This window comes from Leptonychotes weddellii, chromosome 3 (assembly GCF_054177405.1).
Source record: "Leptonychotes weddellii isolate Sample4059 chromosome 3, ASM5417740v2, whole genome shotgun sequence".
Classification (NCBI taxonomy): Eukaryota; Metazoa; Chordata; class Mammalia; order Carnivora; family Phocidae; genus Leptonychotes; species Leptonychotes weddellii.
This window is the reverse complement of record NC_138371.1, coordinates 95,476,391-95,493,391: the sequence shown is the minus strand read 5'-3', so window position 1 is coordinate 95,493,391 and position 17,001 is coordinate 95,476,391. Positions and strand designations below refer to the sequence as shown.

The following is a 17,001-nucleotide window of genomic DNA, read 5'->3' as shown; positions in this document are numbered from 1 at the left end:
TGTATTCCAGGCTTACCTCCCTCCTTCCCCAGGCACCCAGCTTCGTTGCGTACAAATGACTGTTTCCCACTGGAAATTCAAATTCGTAACAATAATGAAAAGAGGACTTTGGAAAAATGGAACAAAACAAAAGGGAATAAGGGGGTCATTCTGAAATCAATGAAAGCAATAACAAAAAGTTGGAAATTTGAAGATTCAGTTTATAGGCTACTTCTTTGTTGCATTGCTTTGCTTCTTTGTTGCTTTGTCCATCCTTAAATGCACCTCCCCACCCCACACACACGCCCCAGGCACTCTCTGGAGTATCTTTCTCTGATTACACAGGTGATGTGTTGAGGCACATTTGAACACTGCCAGTTTTTCAGCCAATACAGTCACTGAAAGGAATTCTCACTCAGCTCCAGCAGGTATTGAGAAAGATAGTCATTGCTTCTGTTCAGGTCAAGAAGACAGGACTAAGACCAACCAGTACACTAATGAAAAATGCTCTGGGCTATCTCTACTAGTGATGTGTTCCCAGGCACTAAAATGATCGATCAGCTCCTGGGTGCTACCTGTCACGAACACTGTGGAAGGAATTTCTGTGGGTGGAAGTCTGGACTAGATGATAGGTAGGATTTGTATGAACACAAAAAGATTCTCATTTTAAGGTGTCTTGAAATCAAACAGAAATATGAAACTAAATCACAAATAAAAATGCTTTAATCTGCTAAACTACAACCAAACCCTAATGTGTATTTTTTTTTCAACTATTTAAAAATTGATGTTAAACACACACACATAGATCCAACTAAGTAAAGTTGGGATTGGAATAAAACTTCATCTTTTCTTAAATGATTAAATGACAAATTAGCATAAAAGTCTTAATATTCACAAAACTGTATCTGAATGAAACTAATATCTGTAGAATCCTGTTACTATTAAAAAAAAAGGCATTAAGACTTAGATGATGTTATGGTTCTTACTAAGGGGGATAAAGTATGTGAAGTTCTGACAAAAGGCCAGGTGCAAGGAAAGAGTGCAATTAAAATTACTTCCACTCTCCTTCCAATTCCTTGATTGATTTCTCAGGATATGAGGTCTTTGGGTATGACCTCAGTCAATGGGTAGGGTATTTCTGTAATTCCATTGGTGCATCGGGTCTACACTGGAATGATATTTCTCCTATTCACTGATAATGTTGCCTCAGAGATTTGAGCTCTTCAGGCATAAAATCTATCCTGAAAATGCTAGGTAGCAATTGATGGAAATACCTTCTATACTCATACTACATATATTCAGAACTTGCAAGTGTACTTGGCTGGCTTTCATGTTGCTCACATTGTTGGAAGTCTGCTGAGACCATGTTGAGAGAGACAGAATTGTTTGGGCAGAAATGGGTAGGTGATAATACATAAATGGTTGGACGACAGAGAAAAATAAATTTCTGTACAGCCCAAGCCTAAAACAACCACAAAAGGGAAGTCTGGACAACATGTCTGCACAGTCCTCTCTGCCCTTCAACTCACCCATAGGACCTGTCCTCAGACCTGGGCTCCATGTGGTACCTGCCGTGGCTGCCAGGGGTCTCCTACACTGGGAGTGAAGTGGCTGCCTGTGCATTCTGTCAGCACAAGCATTGCTCAGCACAGGAGTGACCGATGTTTCAGAGGATAGAGGATGTCTTCGTTGATACCTGATTTACCAGGTGTAATTGCCAAGGCTACTGCAGCAGCACAGGGTAGTAGTAAGAGCAATATATGTAACAGTTAACATGTGGCAGGCAAGGTGCTCAGCTCCTCACATGCACCGTGTCCTTTCAGTCGTACTTGGCCTTATTGCCCTCCTATTTACAGATAAGCAGCCTGAGACTCAGGTGGCGCAAGGGATTTGCCTGAATATAGCCATAAATGGCAACACTGGATGGCAAATTCGAGTCACTGTGGCTCAAAGCTATTGTATTAGATCATGCTGTCCACAGGAAAATTAGTGTAGTACCGTCATCCAGCCTCAGCATTAAGGGTTCTCTACTAGAATTCTACCATGTCGATTTACTTCCACTTAGCTTTTCCCCACACTGGATCTCAAGTCATCTGTGCAAATCACAAACTATCCTAAAATTGCATGTAGGAGGCTACTGTCTCAACTGACTGATTCCCCCCAAGAGAAGGGCAACCTCTGGGTTTCTGTCTTCTATAAAGCAACAAATAAAATTTGACCAATTTGCTTGCATGGAGCTAACTACTAGAAGCCTTTTCTTTTTATTATTTTGCCTTTTTCTCTGAAATATTTTATGTAAAATTATCATATAAGGAAATAATTGGAACAGCAGCAGAGGCAATCTTGAAATGTGTCTTGGAATTAAGTTTTGGTAAACAATTATGATAATAATACTAACTAAGCAAACACCAAATGAATGCTTAATAAATGGAAATTAGTCATGGGTAAACATCATTTTCATTGAAATGTGACATCATTTTACGAAATGTACTGTTTTTATAGCTTTGTTTTAGTAAATGGAAAGATAACATAAAGTTTAGGGTTTTCATGACTTCCTTTCCAGCTTGCCACTCCTACCCTTGTTTTGTCAACCCCAAATTTCTCCTACCACAAATATATGCAGGTACATGAGGAATCTTATAGGGGAAGCCAGGAGACCTAGGGTCTATGTCTTCACTCTCCTATTCACGTAGTCTTTTTAACTGTTTAAATTCTCCATGACATAGTTACTTCTTTGCACGATGGCGATGTATTTTCTGTCCTAACTCAACCAAGGATATTATGAGGATCAGCTGAAATGAAAGTGACTATACAATTTAAAGGAATTATACTGATAGGAAGTGTTGTTCTTAAGCAAAATAAATGAGCAAAGACAAAGGACATGGCCATAGATTTTGAACCCGTGCTCTCCAGCTATATGTAATGGTTATTAATAATTCAACTAGCCCAGAATTGTTATATTATTTACTCCAATATAATAGAGTATAGAATAAGAATAAGGTCATCTTTTATTTGTTCTTATAAATAAATGGAATTCATGGTTCCAATTGATTATTTCAGGTGAGTGCTCCATTAAATGTCTTTGGGCCCACAAATCCATTCAGACATTCAAGCAATATGACAGATTTACAGCTTTAAAAACAATCTCATTTGGGTAATTAGAAACTATATGGAAGGTTAAATGAAACATCAAGGTTTGAACATTTCTTTCCTACCAGTGGGACTATTAGTTATTTAAAAGCATTTAATGATCAAATATAGATAAGAATCCACTATGTGTCACTACTGGGCCTTGGAACAGGCACAAGGGGAAACATGATGAGCAAAAATTGCTCCTGACTTTATAGGGCTTATGATCTAGTGGACAACAACAGACATCAATCATGTACTCTGAAATATTAAGGTAAAAATTACCATAGAAAATTTGCTATAGAGGGGGGTGCACAGTATTATGAGAGAAACCATTTAATTGGAAGATTTAGCTTAGTTGGGAAGATCAAGGAGTCTGTCTCTGAAGAAGTGACAATGGATTTCAGCTCTGAAGAAAGGATTAGGATTAACTAGATATAGAAGGAGGAAGAAAACAGCATATATCAAGCTCAGGAAACAGGTGAGGGAAGTGGGGTCTGAGTTTTTCCTGGAACCGAAAATCGATATGCCTGGAATAAAGAGATGGAGAGACCAATATCTAAAATGAGGCGGGAGACAAAATAGAAGACCACATTATACAGAGCTTTGTACATTGTAGTAGGAATTTGGACTTTCTCTTAAATATAATGGCAAGCCATCGAAGTTAATAAATGGCTATAATCTGAGGGATGGCATGATTGGATTTGCATCTTTAAAAGTACCCATCTAGCAGTCTGACTATTGGACTGGAGGAGAGCAAGTATGTGTACAGAAGACCAATTTGGCTACTATTGTAGTTGTCTGAACTTAAAATGATGATACTTTGGAGTAGGGAATTGTACCAGTTAAAATTGGTTTATGTGGAAATAAGAAACAACCCCCAAATTTCAGGGACATAAAAAAAATCAAACAAAGGTTTATCTGTAGTTTATTCAGTGTCTGCCATGGGCCAGGTGATTGCCCAGGGCAGATGTTCCCCAGGCACAGTATTTCAGGCTGCTTTGACCTCATGGCAACTACAAGTGCTTCCATAAATTCTTGGCAAAAGAGAGAGACTGGAGAATTGTACACTTCCTCAAGGAAGTGACCATGTAACTCCTACTCACATTTCATTAGGAAAAAATTAAGTCCCCTGGGCCGTGCCTTCCTTCAAATGGGTATTCTTCATGAACAGAATACTTAGATTTCTGGGTGGTGACAGAGGGGATATGGTCGCCTTAGTAGACCCAGGCACCCTGGAAGAATATTTGGTATAATTAGGAATATCATAAATTTACTTTTGAATATTTTGAGTTTTAGGTGCCTTGAATAATCTAAGGAGACATTTCAAGAGGGTAATTAGATATATATGTCTACAGTTCAGAGATGGGATCTGGAGTGGAGATATCCCTTTGTAAGTTATCTGATAATTTGTGCGTATGGGTGGGCTAATCCAGAGAAAATTCACAGGTATAACAGCCTATAGTCAAGCCTTTAGAACTTCAACATTTAATATCAATGTCCACATAGAGAAGGATGAACCTGTGAAGGAGGAGTAATCAAAAGCAGAAAGAAACCAGAGTATATTGTGCCACAGAAATCCAGAGAAGAGAGAAATTTCAAGAAAGAGGAAGAGGTTGACAATTGCAAATGCTGTAAGACAAAGATAAAGAATCCAAACATTTCTTTTTAATTTAAAAATATCGAAAATGAGAATTTGGTTTATAAAAATCATCATATTTGTATAGCATAAGCTTTTTTCACATGTATTGTCTGTTTTGAGTCTTGTGACAAGGGTTAGAAATGGACAGAATTGTTACTGTTAAATCAGCTTTGCACAGGGATGGGGACACTTAGATCCACTAAGTGATTTGACCCATGTGGTAATGGAATTGCCAGAGTGGAGGCCAAACTCACAGCTGACTCACTCCTGATCCAGGGCATTTTCCACACTGCCCCCAAATTCTACCATAATGTACTCTCTTGCCAACAATGTGAAATAATTCTGGGTTCCCTAGTAGGAAAAGAAGGGAGACAGACAGACAGGAAAGTATATTAAGTACATAGTAGTCCAAGTACTCTATGACCTGCCTTACATGAAGAACAGGTAGGTGTCCCTGAGACTTCTTTCAAACATACATCTGCCATATATTCAGCTGGGTAGGGAGAGAGCCAGCAGGCAGATAGGGTAAGACTTGCAGAGATTAAGAGTTGAGGACAGGGGCAGGTGGAATGAGATGTGTCTGCCATTTGTAGTAGGAGGAGGGACTTCTATTGTTTCGTGAATCACATTGTCCCCTTTGGAAACATGGGTTGCAAATGCTCAAAACAGCTATGGAAAACAGGTACTGATACATGAATTAGTTCACTAGGGCTGCCACAATGTAGTACCACACCAAAGTGGTTTAAACAAGAAAATTGTATTGTCTCACTGTTCTGGAGGCTGGAAGTCCGAGATCAAGGTATCAGCAGGGTTGTTCTTCCTAAGGGTTGTGAGAAAGAGTCTGTCCCATGTCAGTCTGCTAGCTTCCAGGAGTTTGCTGGCAATATTTGGCATCTGTTGGTGTGTAGAAGCATCACTATAATTTCTGTCTTCGTTTCACATGGCATTCTCCTTTTGTGTGCCTCTGTGTCCCCATTTTCCCTTTTTATATGGACCTCAGCCGTAATGGATTAGTGTTCATCCTAATGACCTCACCTTAATTAATTATTTCTGCAACATCTCCCTTTCCAAATAAAGTCACATTCTGAGGTACTGGGGGTTGGGACTTCAGCGTATGATATTTTGGAGGACACAATTTAATGCCTGACAATAAACTTATCTTATCAGAGAGTAAAACTGAAGTATAAATGATGATATAAATATAAACATACATACATATATGTGTTTACACAGACTGATACATACCCATGAGTACATGTGTGTGCGTGTGTGTAAGACCTCAAGACTCCTGGGTCAGAGTAATACAGAAATGCATGGTTTATTACTCATATGAAAAACAGTAGCCAGAGCAGTGGCTTGCGTAGATTCTCCATGCCCTGATCCCTTTATGGTGACTTAACAACAGCAGGATTTTAGCTGCACATGCGTACACCTTAGGAAAGGAACCATACCATTAACAGACTGAGCTGTGAAGGTTATCCTTACACGTGCCCATTCTACCCTCCAGAGAGAAATTACTAATTATCCTGAAATAGCAGTAATTCTCCTCCAGGGGGATAGGGAAATGCATCCCTGGGGTTCTTATCCCGGAATATAAGCAAACGTCTCTGGAGAGGGGAAGGAAAGGGCTTTATGTATACTACCCTGGGATTTTCCAGGCAAAGAGAGTCTCTGTATCTCTCTGGAGGGATAGAGCTCCTGTAGTTTCCAAAGATATTTGCTATTTGAATGTGCCTTTTGCTCAGAAAGGCTGGACTCTGCAGGAACGTGAGAAAACCAATAGGAATTGTCACTCGGCAGTTCATCATCACGGCTTAGTTGTAAAGTTGATGAAACTAATAACTAGGATGATATTCCTATTGAATTTTACATACATCTTTTGAAGGATTTAACACATTGCATTTTAATAGCTTATTTACATATCTGCCTTCTTGTTCGATTATAAACTTTCTGAAATCCTAAACCAGGGATTCCTTTTTAATATCTTCAGTGACTAGAAGAACACTTGGTGTTTATAAGCATTCATTCAATTATTGTTTAATTAATATCTGAAGCAGAACTTTTCCCATATTTTGCTCCATAACTTATGTGTATTTACTGTCATACTTTGGCCGTTCTGACTTGAAAGGTTAAAATGTAATAACTTACCCATCATTTGTCTTTCTTCAATGGCTTTATCATTTCACTAATTCAAATATTCCTAAGACTTTTTAATCTTCAAGTTTCTTTCTTTGTTTACTTTTCTCCCTACATCAGCTCTGTTTCTTTATCTTCCTTTTATTCTTCTTTAATCTCCTAGGCCAAACATTCAGGTTATTATTACAAATGTTCCAGGTGCTTAACATTAAGTTAAATGAATTATTTTTTATTGAAGAAAATGATATTTTTCAAAATCCAATTAACCTGCTCATTTAAATCGTTCTTGAATATAAAGAGATATGTTTCTCCTCCAAATTAAAAAGAATTGAAATTTTATTTTAACACAATAGCAAGTTTTAAATAACACCTTGAGAAATCTCATTTTTATTCATATTTTGGCCACTTCCATAGTATTTTTGACTCATAATCTTGAAAAATATTTCATGTACATGGAACTCTATAGGGCAGTGACTGTCACTTGACAAAATGAGTGGTGATTGGACACAGCTGCTTGGGCTGTCTCACCAACCCATTTACCGGGTTACAGCCCATCTGTGCTGATTTTCTCTCTATGGTCATGATGTGTTGTGTGGAGATATAAGAAATGGAGAGATAAGATTTCACTCTTGCAGGGGGTGCCTGGGTGGCTCAGATGGTTAATTTTCACTCTGGTCAAAGTCAGGCCTATGGCTTCCACTCTAATGACTTACTTGGAGAGAGACAATTGGATATTGCATTTAATATCTACAGGCATTAGATATGCTTCCCTCAGATGGAAATAATGATTTCTACCTTTCAGATTTCATAGGTATTTACAGGTAATTCAAGTAGGTGAATGGGTAATGCCTCACCCATTGTAGTTGTATACGTTTGGCAGCTACTACTGGTTGATCTGGATGGAAGCACACTAGTACGCAGGCACAATGCTTGCACCTTTGTCTCCCACACAAAATCAGCATAACGAACCTGGTCTTTCTCAGACACAAACAAATTCAGTAGCAGCACAAATAGTGGTATTTTTGTGCTGTAGGCAGATCTCTCTCCCAGCTTCCCCTCTTCCTAGTTTGTGAACTCTTAGTTAAAGAAAAAGACTGGAGGGCATTATGCTAAGTGAAATTTGTCAAACAGAGAAAAACAAAAACCATATGTTTCATTTACATGTGGAACCTAAAAACCAAAATAAATGAATAAACAAAGAAAAAGGAGAATCAGACCCACAATAAACGGAACAAACATGGTTGCCAAAAGGAGGCAGTTGATGGGGTAGGCAAAACAGGGGAAGGGGAGTGGACATATGGGCTTCCAGTTATAAAATGAATAAGTCACAGGGATAAAAGGTACAGCATAGTGAATATAGTCCATGATATTATAATATGTTGTGTGGTGACAGATGATAGCTACATTTGTGGTGAGCACAGCATAAGGTATGAGATGTCGAATCACTATGTTGCACACCTGAAACTAATGTAACATCGTGTGTCAACTATCCTCAAATAAAAAAATAATAAAAAAGATTAAGACTTACACTCTACAGAGATAAAGTTTAGAATATGCCCTCCCTGGGAAAACAATAAGCCGCTGAGACCCAGGAGGAGAGTTTGAAATTGAGGGATGGGAGAGAAAGGTGACCAGACAGAAAAACTATCAAGTACCTTCACACATTCTCCATTCTAGACTTTATTGGTCTTGATAACTAGAAGAAAATGTTCCTGCGAAGGGAAATTATGTGAAATGCTTCTGCAATAAGCCATCATCAGAAGGGGAAAAAAAGAATCTTTTTTTTTTAAAGACTATTAAAGCTTTCCAAATATGTATTTATGTATTCTAAACCAAGAGTGTTTCAGAACTAGAATTTTTAACATATTAGAATAAAATTAAATAGATTAGAAGTTATTAGATTTCAGTGCATGCAGTAAGCATGTATTATTTTCTGTATTATATATATGCAGATATATATAGCTGAACCATGATCCAAAACGTATTCATTCTGTGTTTACCAAAAAGTTGGAAATCCACTCTTCTAAAGGGCTTATATTAACTCAGAACAGAAGTTTTTGAATAATTTGAAATTAGTTTTTGTTATTGTTGTCATAGGCAGTAGTAGCTTTGTTCTAAAGGACATGCAATGCTGGGCACGGGAGCTACTTTGAAACATGATCCTAAAATGCTAGATGTTTGTAAGCAGATGACTAACTCTTCCAAAAGGATTCCCATTTTCTATTGGCAATACTGGTCCTTTCGGCAAGAATTACTGGCTCTTTCCAAAGGCAGTCACCATCCTTCTACTTCTTTAATGACACGTTAACAGCCTGGTTAACATGAGAAGGCACAGTTGGAACTACCTGCAATCACACTACTTTACTTCAAGGAGCCCTGGATGACATGAAACACACTTGGAAATATTTCATCTCTTTTCTTGACCCTTATTCAGAGGTGGACTTACTATGCAGCTAATAAGCTTAATCTTCAGGGTCCCTTGCTTGATGAGCTCCTTTCAAGGCCTTGAGCCTAATTTTGAGTTTATGATTTTTGTGTTATTGTTGTTAAAGATGGTCCCAAATTTGAACAAGCTCGATTCATCTTTGCACTAGAACTGACCAGCAGTACTAAATTAAAAAGATCTTGCCCTATACTTATTTGAAAGCCACGACATCTATAGTATTAGGGGTTTTATGGATATATATAGTAAAGAAAAGGCTTTTTGGAGACAGACTGACCTTGTTAATCTTCAGCAAGTCATTGATTTCTCTGAAAATCTATTTCCTTAATAGCCAAATAGAAATAATAGCACATGAGAATTTTGAGGGTTACATGCCACTTCCCACAAACATAATGACTAAATGTTAACATCCCCCCCAAACTCAGGCTGAAATAGGTTTATTGTAGATCTGAGTGACTCACTACTCCTCAACCTTCTTTTGCCAAGGTACCAGTTCAGTAATAGGGAGCACTGAGTGAGAAAAAAAGAAAGGAAAGGAGAAAGGAAGAAAGAGAGAGAGAGAGAGAGAAAAACAAAAAACAAGAAAGTAAAAGAACCTACATCGGGTTTTCCACCCTTAAATACTGGCCATGAAGCTCCTAATCCAGTGCTCTGTTTCTCTGCTAATATGAAGGCCTTGGTAAATCTTGATGATTCTCTAATATACAGTTATGTAAAAGCATTATAGTGCCTGAAATTTAAAATGCCCCATTGTCTATGTCCTGTCACACCAACCACATCTGACCAGTTTAATCCATCCAGAAGGGAAGGAACACAATTGCCTACACCATTATACAAAATGGATGCTTGGTACCATGAGGCTAAAACAACTGTGTGAGTGACTAAAATTCAATCTTGCCATGTATTTTTGTTTGGCCATCATATCAACCTCAAAGGCCATCCTTTTTATTACCAACATAAAAAAGACCTCTTCAAAAACATTGAGGCATTTCTTCCCTGCAAAATTGGTTTCAGAACACTAAGAAAATGGAAAGCAACAAGAAAATGAATGTTACTGTGATAGATTCGGTGGGGCAGGCTTTGTTCTCTCTTGTACCTCCAAATTCATTCCAGAAAGCAGGAAATGCTATCAGTTAAGGAAGGCAAGTTGAAGATGGCCATATTATAACTGATGAAGGGCTACTAAATGTTTAGATAGTGATCATCAATTTCCCATCATTGGCAGACATCTTCCCTGAGAGCCATTTCGTAAATTCTCCAGCGCACTGCAGCCTGAAGAAAGCCGCTCCTGGACAGCATTACAGATTGCTAGCTGTGAAGAGCCTGCCCCACCCCTTGTCACAGCTCAGGAAGTTTGCATGACAAAAGAATAATTGAATTGGTAATGCAACGGTACACGACATAGATCTCCATTTTGCAACAGGAATGTTTAAGTCATGAATAATGAAGTGATTTCCTCCAGAGTAATTTACGGAGCAGGTACATTGGCAAAGCAAGTTCCCCTAGGTGTGCAAATGCAACGCACCTCTGACCCAGGAGAGCTCCATCAGGTCTCTCAGCTCATTTAAATCCCTTCCTTTGTGACTTCCACTTAGGGTGGGTAGCAGGTGGCAGGTGTGAAAAGGGGGAAATGTTTTTTTATTTATGTTTTTTTTTTTCATGCCTTATGGCATCTGGCCACAAGAATAAGGGAGAGGTTTGCTAAAGCAGCTTAATATTGAACATCAAGCAGCTGCCAAGGAATCATAACTTCTGATCATTTCTGACCTCTATTGAATTTGAATCATTACTTCTGGTCTCGTTGCTGAATGTGAACCACTCAACAGTGAGTGCTGCCAATAGGTTAGCTGCCGGGAAGCTGATCTGTGGAAAAATAGACTATACTTCACCCCCAAATATTGAAAAGATGGTTTTTTCTCATTTACCAAATATATATCTCTAAGCTCTTCATAAGAAAGATTTCATTTGAATAATAAGAATTCCTACTTGTTATGAAAATAAGGTCCTGAGGAATTGCTAACTACTTTTACATCAAGAGAGAAGCCCTCCTGGAAGAGTATAGCAACAAGATAGAAGACCAGGAGAGAGGCTGAGAGAAATGGCTTTGTCTTAAGAAAAAAAGATAATGATTAGGTCCAGATGAGAAGATCTAGGAGAAAGTCCATTGGATTCTCTTGCCACCTAGGCTATATCAATGGTTAGGGAAAACATAAGTGGATTAATCAAAAGAATTCTGGTCATTAACATACTAATAGTAAAAATAGCTGCTGTTTACTCAGTTCTTACTGTGTATCAGGGACCATGCTAAGCATTTGTATACATTTTCTTATTCAATCTCACCAATTGAGTTCATCATATTTTTGTCCCCATTTTATAAATAAGGAACTAGAAGATCAGAAAAACTAATTAACCTAATAAAAGTCAACCAGTGGCTGAGCTGGAATGTAATGCCAGCCTGGTTTCATTCCAGAGGATCAAAACATTATTTTTATCAAGCTAAATGAAAATCAAGTGAAATATACTAAGGAGAAAATCATTTCTTATTTTAGCAAGCCTGAAGGGAGATTCTTTCTGTACCAAGTACTATGCTAGTCACCTTGCAATACAAAAACAAAAACAAAAACAAAAACACAGTCTCTGCATTAAAATTGCTCACAATCTAGTAAGGGAAGCTAAGTGATAAACAAATAATCATAACTCTGCTTTACTTTTGGTGCTCAGGGGATGATGTACCAATGTAGGTTCTCTAGGTATAAGTAAAAGAAAGCGTTTCTGGGTAAATAAAGCAGAAAATGATTTGACTGAAAAAATAGAAAGCAGTTGTACTGGGTGGAGTACTTAGCACTAGATACAGTGACAACAACCTTCCTAAATCACAGTGGTTGAATCCGGCAAAGGTTTGATTTATGCTTATGTCACTCTAATACAGGTGGGGTATCCACCAAACAGTGATCCAGGACTTTAAGCTACTTCCATTCTGTAGTTTTGCCACAGACTGTCTTTAAATAGAGAAGAGAACGCACATTGATTTTCAACTGCTTGGCCCAGAAGCTAACCATGTCACTTCCGCTCAGAGTCTATTGGCCAGAAAAAGTCACATGGCACCAAAATAACTGCAAAGAAGGAGGGGAAATGCAGGGGAGTGTGTGGTATACTGGTGAGCACTAACTCTCACTGGTTTGGAGAACTGATGGAAAGACTAGAGCTACAGGCATGGAACACTCCAGGAAACCTGGCTCTCTCACCAGAAAACCTCTACTAGGGTGAACGAACTCCAGTAGTTTTTTCTTTAACCCCCTCCACTCAAGACATTCCACTTCTTGCCTGGAGAAAGATAAAGCACTTTGACTTACAGCCCAACATGACTGCCTGTGAAGCAAAAGTTAATCCCCAAAAGGAAAAAAGGAGGAATAAGAATTATGAGGTAAATAAGAATTACTAAGTAAATAGAGGGAGAGGGGAAAATGCTCAAGGCAAACACAAAGCAAAAAAGAAATGTGTGGCTGGTACAAGAAGTTTCTCACAATGTTTGGCGACCCCAGAGTGTTAAGTCCAAGGGACAAAAGGGAGGAGTCTGGAGATACTGGGCAATGGCAGGTCATAGTGTCATTTGATCATTCAACTCAGTCACTTAGTAAGAAAATGGGTGCAAACCAATGGACAGGACTCCAGGTCAGTGGATTGCCCTCTGCACTATTCGAGAAATTTTGTTGGTCCCACAACCTGAGGACTGGCAAGAAATCACAAGGAGAATGACACCTCTACCCCCTTTTTGCCAAAACACACTCATGCATTCACACACTCACGTGTGCACAGACACATTCAAACATTCACATGTGACACACACATTCATGCACTCACATTTGCTCTACCACAATCACTTATATTTACATACACACACATACAACCCCCACACTCACACATCATGCAGTCACAAATGCTCACACATGTATTCACACACAATCACATATGCCCACAGGCTCACATTCACACACTAAACAGTCACATATGCGCCCCCTCCAAATGCTTGAAAGGAAATATGAAAGCAAAATAGACATATGAGTCTCCAAGTTCATTACTACATTCAAAATTTAATATCAACAATTGTGGAAAATTTGGAAAAATTTAAGTGGAGTTGAAAATTATCAATCAAATAAACTCAAAATGAAATGACTCTGGAATCAGCCTTCAATGACATAAAGGGAGTGGTGGAAGGCCTTATAAAATCTAACTAAATGGATCATTCTTTTTTCACTACCTAGTTGTATGACCTCTGGTGAGTGGCTGGAATTTTCCTAGACTCAGTTTTTTCATTGTTATCAATATGAGAACAATATCTTTTCTTGTTGTGGGTTCTAAATGAGAGTGTATGAAAGTAATTTAAAAATAATGTACATTCCATTTCAAGTGTAATGGAACTCTCCTCCATCTGTGCTGAAACCTAAAATAAATTTGAGCACGGGCTCTAATAGACATGGTTCTGAGAGACAGGATGTGGGAGAGAAGGGGCAGCTGAGAAATTGAGAAGGCAGAGAGTTCCTGTGCCCACCTCTGGGCTGCATTGGGTTACTACCTAGCAGTGTTGGATCACATAAGGTACCAGTAATTGGTATTTTGTACTCAGACTGATCAGTAATAATTCATTGAAACTAGAGCAAATCAATTTGTAAGCATTTAGCTTCTGAAATGAAATTTCTGAGTGCAGTAATGGCCCTCACTAATGGCAAAGGCATAGTTTATTCAAACTAGTTTCAACCAGATCTTATGCACAGGAAAATACACATAAATAAATAGGACTGTTTATCCCAAAGAAAATAATACAAAGTGCCAATTGCATAATTATCTTTAAATAAAGGACTTATCCCTATGCTAAGTGAAACACAAGACAAAAGATGGAAACATAGATTTGCTTTACTTAAAAAGAATCAAGTTAGACACAGGGAGGAAGTTTAAAAAAATTGCTAATCAGAACGAATACTAAGGAGAAAGAAGGTGTCAAGTGAAAAATACTGCAGGCTAATGGAAAGGAGGTTGTATTCTTGTCCCACTCATGGAAAGTGTGTCTTTGGATAGGTCATTTGATTGTTTTTGGTCTTAAAAGCCTAAATAATTAAATTTAAGTGCTCTGTTAATAGATCATCTTTTCTCAAAACCTATTTTTCATCCTGTAGGTTTAGATTTCCTTGAATGCACGCCATCCTCCTGTGCAGCTGGAATCAGACCTCAGACTCATCTTTACTTTACATCTCTTCCCCACTCTGGCCAACCTGTTGATGGCCTGGCTCTCTCTCTCTCGATCTCCCTTCTACATTCCTGCATTCTCACCTCCACAGGTTTTTTATAACCTCCCCTCTGGGCTGTAGCCAGTGTCTTGGGGCTGGTCTCCCTGCCTTGGATGGCTCTGCAGTTCAGTCTCTCTGGGTGACTACTTTCTGGAAGGTTGTTCTTCTAGTACAGAGCTGTGGTTATGTTCAGTTACATGAGAGGAGCTTTCTCTGGCTTCACTAAATAAAACATGCCTTTCTATGGATAACTTTAGGACTAACTGAAAACTTGTTCCAAAATATCTTTCTAATAGTATATCGGAATTCCATTGCTTTACTTTGCATTCTCAATGCCAAATCAGTATATTGATTTCTTCTGAATATTCCCTTTAGATATCAAATTCTGGAAAAGATGGAGTAATAAGGACCATATTTACCTTTCTGTCAGAAACAATGAAGATACTGGACACAATATGTGAAACAATGGTTTTGGAGAGAGTAGAGATCAAGCAACAAAGGACTGTGATCTCCAAGAGCTGGAAAACAAATGAGATGGGCCAACACATGTACCAATTTACTGCCTGGAGGGAATTTCAAGGTTACAATACAGAGACAGGGAACTTAGGTGAAGCCTGGAATTATCCTGGAAATGAGATGAAGCTGTGAAGCTGGAGAATCCAAGGCAGCCAGAGTACAAGGTAAAATTTACAAAGTCTGGCATTCAATTAAAAATCATCAGGCATGGGAGGAGCAAGATGGCAATGAGTAGGAGACCTGGATTTCGTCTGGTCTCAGGAATTCAGCTGGATAGGGATCAAACCATTCTGAACACCTACGAACTCAACAGAAGATAGAAGAAAAGAATAGCAACAACTCTCTGAACAGAAAAGCAACCACTTTCTGGAAGGTAGGACGTGTGGAGAAGTGAATCTGAGGCAATATTCGGGAAGATAGACGGCGGGGGAGGGGGCCTCCGTCGGCCACTTCTGGCAAGTGATAGAGCCCCAGAGCACAAAATCAGAACTTTGAGAAGTCGGCTCTGCTGAGGGACGTCGCTCCAGTGGCTAAGTGGGGGTGGAACTCTCGCTGGGACAGTGTGGTCTCAGGACACTTGGGGTCACAGAAAGACCGGGGGTGCCTGAGTGTGGCAGAGCTCCCAGGTATAGGATCAGGGAAGCCGGCTGCAGAGACAGACCTGAGGAGTGGGCTCTCAGCTCGGGGTTGCCATAAACTGTGATCCATGGCACAGTCGGGCCACTGCTCCTCCAGCAGGGACCCAACAAGTGGCAGATCCGGGGAGACTCCCCTTCCTCCCCCAGGAGGAGCAGCATGGGAGCACACCGCAGGAATCTGCTGGGTTTGGAGACTCCACACGGGGTTATGTGCCAGAGATAGAAATGCTTGGTCACAGGCCATATGAGCACAGAGTGCAGCCGGAGACCACGGAGATGGGAGTGATTGACTGCTTTTTCTGGGGACTCACTGAGGAGTGGGGCCCTGAATTCTTGGCTCCTCTGGGCAGAGATTGGGAGGCCACCATTTCACTCTCATCCTCCAAAGCTGTACGGAAAGCTTGAAAGGAACAAAAGCTCCCGAGAGCAAACCCGAGCAGATGACTTAGCTCGGACAGGCAAGGGCGGGGCAATTCCGCCTCCAGCAAAGACATTTGAGAATTACGGCAACAGGCCCCTCCCCCAGAAGATCAGCAAGAACAGCCAGCCAAGACTAAATTTACCGATCAATGAGAACAGCAGAACTCCAGCGCTAGGGGATTACTGCACATAGAATTCATGGCTTTTTTTACCATGATTCTTTAGTCTTTCAAAGTTAATTTTTTTAAAACCTTTTTTCTTTTTTTTTTTTTGAATTTTTCTTTTTCCCTTTTTCAACCAACATCTTATCAATCCTTTTTTTTAATCCTTTTTATTTTTCATTTTGAGTCATATTCTATCCCTTCATAGTAGTTAACCTTATTTTTGGTATATAAATATATAAGTTGTTCTCTCTTTAAAATTTTGGGTTACATTTTCTTCTAAAAGACCAAAAGATACCCTAAATCTCTACTGTATGGCTTTGTTCTAGTATCCTGCCTGATCACATTCTCTCCCTTTTTTTTTAATCCTCTTCTTTCTTTTTTCAACAAACTTCTTATCTTATCAATTCCTTTTATAAAATCTTTTATAATTTTCATCTTTACATTCATGTTCCATCCTTTCATCATATTAACCCTTATTTTTGTTCATATATAAGTTTTTCTTCCTTTAAAATTTTGGGAGGCACTTTCTTCTAACAGACCAAAATACGCCCAAAATCTAGTGTGTGGCACTGATCTATGCACCAGCCTGATCATATTTGATCATATTCTGGGTTTTTGTTTGTTTCTTTGTTTGTTTTTATCTTTTTCTTTT

At 39.0% G+C, this 17,001-nt stretch overlaps 1 long non-coding RNA gene across 1 annotated transcript in view; it reads right to left on the bottom strand.

Annotated features, from left to right (window-relative positions):
* Window positions 1–16,989, bottom strand: part of LOC145720807 (uncharacterized) — a 125,792-nt gene extending 108,803 nt beyond the window's left edge. The window contains exon 1 of the long non-coding RNA XR_014144018.1: window positions 16,889–16,989. This is a non-coding gene — a long non-coding RNA (uncharacterized LOC145720807). The remainder of the gene's footprint in view (window positions 1–16,888) is intronic.
* Between the last annotated feature and the right edge of the window lie 12 nt (window positions 16,990–17,001).